We start from the raw sequence: 7,632 nt of genomic DNA, 5'->3' as shown, positions 1-7,632 counted from the left end.
TTGTGTTGTGGAATGAAACGTGAAAATATTTTCCTAACAAAATTCAAGCACTGGCCACTGATATAAGATCCTGCATGGGCCGTAAAGTCAGTGTCCTATAGGAATCAGCACGCGATTTATGACCACAGCAGACAGATTGCCATGGTCTGTGGAATCTGATTCACTTTATTATAATTCAAACGTATAATTCCCTATGGTGTCTGTCTAAGGCATGTGCAGTGATGGGGGGAGGAGGTAAGAGACGGCATAGGGGCAAAAAGAGGGAAGGGGAGAGAGTGGTGTTGATAGCTGGAGAGAGAGACATAATGGCAAAGGAGGAAAGACAAAGAAAGGGGTAAGCAGACAGAGATGGGGGTGGGAGAAATAGGATATGAGGAGTAGACAGAAAATATGGGATAGAGATAACTGGAATGGCGGAGGAAGAGATAGGCAAAAAAACACCCCTGCAAAGCCTAACACAACAGCTATATAGTATATATGTATGTTGGTTTTGTATGGTGTATGTGACATTTGGAATTTGATTATCAGGCAAGGGACACATGACCTTTGGCATTTAGTCATCAGGCACAGGATATGTGACCCCTGGAATTTGGTCATCAGGCATGGGATCTGTGACCCTTAGATTTGGTAATTGGGCACAGGATCCATTACCCTTTGAATTTGGTCATCGGGCACAGGATACATGACCCTTGGAATTTGGTCATCGGGCACAGGATACATGACCCTTGGAATTTGGTCATCGGGCACAGGATACATGACTCTTGGAATTTGGTCATCGGGCACAGGATACGTAACCCCTGGAATTTGGTCATCGGGCACAGGATACGTAACCCCTGGAATTTGGTCATCGGGCACAGGATACGTAACCCCTGGAATTTGGTCATCAGGCACAGGATCCATTACCCTATGAATTTGGTCATCGGGCACAGGATACATGACCCTTGGAATTTGGTCATCGGGCACAGGATACATGACTCTTGGAATTTGGTCATCGGGCACAGGATACATGACCCTTGGAATTTGGTCATCGGGCACAGGATACGTAACCCCTGGAATTTAGTCATCAGGCATGGAATCTGTGACCTTTAGAATTTGGTCATCGGGCACAGGATACGTGACCTTTGGATTTGGTCATCGGGCACAGGATACGTGACCCTTGGAATTTGGTCATCAAGTATGGAATCTGTGACCTATAGAATTTGGTCATCGGGCACAGGATACGTGACCTTTGGATTTGGTCATCGGGCACAGGATACGTGACCCTTGGAATTTGGCCATCAAGCATGGAATCTGTGACCTTTAGAATTTGGTCATCGGGCACAGGATACGTGACCCTTAGAATTAGGTCATCTGGCACAGGATACGTGACCCTTAGAATTTGGTCATCTGGAACAGGATACGTGACCCTTGGAATTTGGTCATCAGGCACAGGATAAGTGACCTTTAAAATTTGGTCATCATGCATGTGATAAGTGATCCTTGTGGGTATGGTTCTCTAAAAGTGGTCAAAAATGTCAATAAAAGCTGTGGGCATATTCTCTCCATTACTTGATGCTGTGTCACTTATGGCTTGACACTATTTTGGAAATTATCCGGACAGAAGTGTGCATAATGTGTAAGGTCAATCCAAAAAAGTCCAGAATGACCCATGATGTCACACGTACCTCCCAACATTCCCAATCAGAAATTTGTGACAAATCAGGCCACTCCCTTATCCACCCAAAACACACACAGTCCACCCGAACCTTGCCAATTGTGTGAGCCCACACCCCGTTTTCTGACATATTTCACCTCTTACTGTGCGACCAGGGAATCTAGCACATATGTGGGGTGCGGTGAGAGAGCATAATATAAAAGCGTCGGTCTCAGAGTACCCTTAGAGACCAAGCTGAGGAACGCTTAGTCAGAATTTCCCAGACATCAGCAAACTGACGAGAAAATCCTACGGGCCTCAGGATCATTGATCCTGGCACTTGCACAGATTTGCTGGTCAGATGATGGCCACGATATTCTGTGAAGCTTACACCAGCGCTCAGTGGAACAGTAGAGGGGGGTCTGTGTGACTACAGCAGAGGGGGGTCTGTATGACTACAGCAGAGGGGGGTCTGTATGACTACAGCAGAGGGGGGTCTGTATGACTACAGCAGAGGGGGGTTTGTATGACTATCAGAGAAATGTACAGAAATGTTCCACCTGGAATGTGATGAGTAAATTCTGACTAAACGTTCGTCTGGACGAGCCCTACAATTTTATATGTATACTATTACGTGTGCGTCTATAGAAGTGTATACAGTATGCTCATGTATTCTTAGACAATATTTTACACAGATATTAATTGTAAACAGACGGGGACGATGATGGAAGAAGACTTGGAAATAAATGTGTACATGTTATTGACATTAGTTTGTGATTATTTTTGCCTCTTTACTGTCAGTTTGATCCCTTTTATACTGTATTGTTTGCTTACCCTATTGTAATGCTGCATGTACGGCACTACGGACACTTTGTGGCACCCTATAAATAAAAAATGCTAATAACTGTCTTGCCGACTTTCTGGCCGCCCCATCCAGGCAGGGGTAGCCAGGTCGGTGCTGCAGGTGGCGGCAATGGTAAGCGGTGCGGGGGCGTGGCCATTATGGACCTGCCCCCCGCTATACAATGGCGAGATTTCCAGCATTGTAAAGCAGGGGCTAAGATGTCGCAATTCAGTGCGAATAGTGTCATTGAACCCCTCCGGACCACCCACTTCCGACAGGTTAAGTGTGTGTGAGGGGTTAAGTGGGGGAGTGAGGGGTGCAGCGGCCAGTGCGGGAGATTTGCCCTCTAAAATCCGTGAGCGCCACTGGATTTTAGGGAGCCTCCCGGCCATTGCGGGAGAGTCGGCAATTTAATAAATACATCAGAAGACATGTAAAAGGCAAAACGCTTTACACATCCAAACAAAGCTTTGCGGCAGTGGCAGAGCTGTCCCCTTACATGGGTGCATCGGCTACGGAGCCCAGGGATGTGGAGGAGCCTGTAGCCAGAAAACACCCATCAATAGCTCCGCCACTGCTGCACCGGAAGTAATCTAAGATCCTGCGCAGCAAAGCCCCATAGGAGCAGCCTTGGAAAAGCAGAGCTGGGGCCTCCGGAGGATAAATTTACCTTTAATGTCTGTTTTATTTAATGAAAAGAGTGTGAGAATCCAACAGCTGACCTGAAAGGGTTAGTCCCATATGTGAGTAAAGTGACTAAATTATAGCAATATGTAGTGGGTGTGGATCACATACAGTTCATACACTTCAGGGCCATAACAGGACTGAGCATGTGATAATAATCAGCACATGTAGAACCCCGGGGGCCCAGTGGGTCCCACTTATGCAATGCTAGAATTCAGGATTTGATTCCTCAAAGGCAAGAGGGCTCTTAACCTTTCACCCAAGAACAAAATGATATCCGTAGGTTGGCTCTGTGGATCACCCTGTGGGTTCTCATTGTTGATATAGTAATAGGTTTTATCTGTAAGTTAAAAATTACAGAGAATAGAAAAATTTGAGCTTGCACAAAATAATTATACTGTAGTAAAACACGAGAGCTCCTGGGATAAGGAGAGCCGGTGCTCAGGATCCCGGCGGTCAGAAACCCCCTCCTCTTGTAATATGCCCCTGCTTGTCGGTCAGTATCCTAACCCTTCCCCTCGCTCTACCCTAACCCTAAAACTGGGTACACACTAGGCTGACCTGTCTGACGATTGGTAAGTGTATACACACCAATACATCTGCCCAATGTGCCGGGCTTGACAGCTCAAATGGGCTACTTACCTTCGGGACTCCAGTGATCGGGAGGCCGACGCTGGGATTCTGACAGGTGTTGGGATTCCGGCGCCGGCATTCTGAGCGCTGGAATCCCTGCGGTCGGGATATTGACTGCGTCCCGAGCTAATTAGTTGGGGCTACGCAGCTGTTTTGCAGTGACACAGAAGCGATTCAAATTTTAATTTTTAAGTGCAGTATTTAATCCATAAAGCACCGTATATATACCGTATATATACATATGTACTCTACAATACTTTGTGTATACAACTGTTCACTGTTATACTTCAGCATTACAGCTGATTTTGAAATGTCCATAGGACATTACACCATCATGTCTAGACAGCAACCCATGTTTTTTTGTGATTCTGGCAGGCTTTGATACTGGCACATGCGCATGAGCGGCGGTGGTGTCGCGCATGCTCATGCTTAATACCAGCTTCTCGGGGCTGCATTGGTTGCAGCTCCGAGAAGCCCTGTAGGGCTGCCCGATAGGCAGAGCAGTGGCTTCCACTGGAAGCCGCTCTCTGCTGATCGCAGCCCGGACTGGCAGTCCCAGGGGGAAGAGTCTTCAGCGTGACTGCACTGGCTCACTGAAGTGGTGGATTTTACTGGGGGGAAGGGCTCGCAGCCTCGCAGCCCCTAGGTAAGATCCGCCACTGGTCCCCATACTAGTGTATGGGGACAGTGGGTCACATCTGGAGAGAAAGGTAAGCAGGAGATGTCTGTGTTATCTCCTGTTTTACCTTTTTGATGAATTCCCCCAAAACTTAATTTCTACAAAAGCTGGTGAACATTTCAATTTTCACCTGCTTTTGTAGAAATTAAGTGATAGTGAATAGACCCCTATGAGTGGTTCTCAATTCCAGTCTTCAAGAACAACTAACAAGTCATGTTTTGTGGATTTCTGTAATCATGCACAGGTGAGTTAATCTATGTGGCCTAGCACTAGCTGCTTTTTCCTGTGTTATGACTGCTATTACAACAATGTATATAGACAGTGGGCCTAATTCAGAGTTGGGAATAGAGAGAGATATCTCTCTCTCAACTGATCATCTTGGTGAAACCATGCTGCACTGCAGGTGGGGAAGATTTAAAATGTGCAAAGAGATTTAGATTTGGGAGGGAGGTATCCAAACTGACATCTAAATTGTAGAGTAATAATAAAGCTGTGCAGTATTTGTGGGCTACATGTAAAAGCAGCCAGTATTTACCCTACATGCAAAAAAAAATAAAAAATGTATTTACACCCCTTTCATTGCAACATGGCTTGTCCAGGTGCACAGTTAAGTGCTATCTCTCTCTCTCTATTCCCAACTCTGAATCAGGCCCTATGTCTTTGTCCTGCATTGTATTGTACTGTAAGCCGCTGTGTTTGTGTTTGCTCATTTATTTATGTACTCTGTAAGGCTACTTGTGTGGAGTTTGTATATTCTCCCTGTGCTTGCATGGGTTTCCTCCGGGTACTACGGTTTCCTCCCACACTCCAAAAATATACTGGTAGGTTAATTGGCTCCCAATACAAATGAACCCTAGTGTGTGTGTGTGTGTGCGTGCGTGCGTGCGTGCGTGCGTGTGTGTGTGTGTGCATGTGGTAGGGAATATAGAGTGTGAGCTCCACTGGGGCAGGGACTGATGTGCATGGCCAAATATTCTCTGTAAAGCGTTGCGGAATATGAGTGCGCTATATAAATAACTGGTAGTAATAAGGCGCTGCTGAATCCTTATGGTACCATATAAATAAAGGATAATAATAATAATAATAATAATAATAATAATAATAATAAAGTCTGGCCGAATGTTGTTTTGGGTTTTATTACTACTTACTTTAAATCTATAGACAGGTCCTCTTTAATAAGGTCTAAACTGTTTACTACATCAGTTTATCATTAACCTTGGTAGCTGTCATGATGACATGGCTCTGACATTATCCACACTTCTCCCAGAGACATAAACCTTGGAATGATCTTTTAAGATGTCAACTTGTGGGGAGGGTGACACCAAGTGGTCTTTACTGGTATCACATAGCATAACATTGTATAAATGAGCTTTGAAATCCCTTCCTCAACTACACTGTTAACAATATTTTAAAATTTAGGCTTAAAGGACCTCATTTAGGGTGAGATATCCTAAGCACCACATCCACAATGCTTAGTCCATACCGCCAATTATCAGGTACACCGGTGATATTATGTACCTAGAAAATGACAAAGGACAGTTCTTTGCAATAGAGGGACTTCCGGGTTTATGACCCAGAAGTCCCTCTGGTATCATTCTGCGTATGCGCAGAATTACACGTGTTCCGCAGCTGGAAGGGATCCAAATGGATTCCTCTCAGGTCGTCATGGGCATTATCTATCGGGTCCATACTCCGGAACGTATCACATTCCAGAGTTTGGTACATATGAGAAATGCAGTAAAACCACAGAAAAACACAATTTTGGGGTATTTTACCACATTTTTTACCTTAGTACATCCCGCCCTTAGAGTTATGAGTAAACATAAGGTTTTCATTGTTGGCCACAAGTTGCTCTATTTTGAATACGCACGTGCGTCTTTTGTGATACGCACTCACTACGACAAGGTGGTCGGGAGGGAGACCACGGTATGGTAAGGGAGTGTTGTGGGCGTGAATTGGGGCCACGACAGGGGGAATTTGACTTGCGGGTACGGAAATCCTGGTGCAAATGTGACCAGATGATAATGATGACCACATGTGATTTGTCGAATGTGTCTAAAGGCCCCCATACACCAGCGACTGATTGTCTCAATCCTGTGATTCCTAAATCCTGGGTTCGCAGGATCGGTGACATCCAACATGTCGGATTTCACTAATTTGCCGATCACAATCAAAACATGATTGCGCCAATCTTCTGATGGATCCTCTGATGTATCGGTGACCATCGATGGCCGCCGGTCGGCATTTCCGATCAGAGGATCATCATTTCCGAGCTGATCCAACGATTGGGGAATCTGTCGGCTGGTGTAATGCACCTTTAGATACACCCATTAAAGCAAATTAAGTTAAGCTGCTGTGACTGTGATATAAAAGGAAGATTACAGTGCACTGCATACCCTAAAAAGATAAAAATATATATAATTGTGTCTTGTTCAATTAGCATCTCACCTGCTACAGCCGACTTATTTTCTGCACTCTCTGGCCTTTTACTGCAATGTGTATGCAATGTGTACTGTGATGTCTAGCATGTTATGTACGCCTGTCATATTCCTGGCCCATCAGCCCCTGGCACTGGCATGGCGAGGGAGGCTCATTTGCTATCTATGCAGAGTTGGCTTTGTTTTGCACATGCGTTCAACTCTGAACGTGTCCCAGAATTTCCGTGTTTCAAAAATCGCCTCTAGAAAGTCCTTTCACCCACAAGCATTACTGGAAGAATGCACACCACTACAGTGACTTAAATATCTGCAATAGTTGTATAGTCTGCATTCTTATCACAGTCACAGTTACACAGCTGCAAACTCACTAGGAAGAAATGTCTGAGATGACCGTAGAAAACCTCAGTGATCTGTCACTGATTCCTAGTGAATTCATTGTTTGCATTCCTCTGCTTAGGATACTATTCATGAATTGTAATGTGGCTGAGGTGCAACAGAAAATCCAATAAGTGCTTGTGTGCCTAGATTTTCTCCATAGCTGATTGGGTGCGCAATGGTGCTGTCTTTGGAGCAGCAGAAGTTAGCATGTATTAAGCACAGGCTTGTCCTGAGCTGCGGTAGTATTAATAAAGGTTCAGCCCACCTGGGATCCTCCACTTGCAGGGAAAGTACCGGTAGTTCTTTCCCATGAGTTCTTAAATGTCTCTCTCTGAACTTGCAG

This window comes from Taudactylus pleione, unplaced genomic scaffold, assembly GCF_031769625.1.
Source record: "Taudactylus pleione unplaced genomic scaffold, aTauple2 ptg000329l, whole genome shotgun sequence".
NCBI classification, from domain to species: domain Eukaryota; kingdom Metazoa; phylum Chordata; class Amphibia; order Anura; family Myobatrachidae; genus Taudactylus; species Taudactylus pleione.
The sequence above is the reverse complement of the archived record's forward strand: the minus strand, read 5'-3'. Positions refer to the sequence as shown.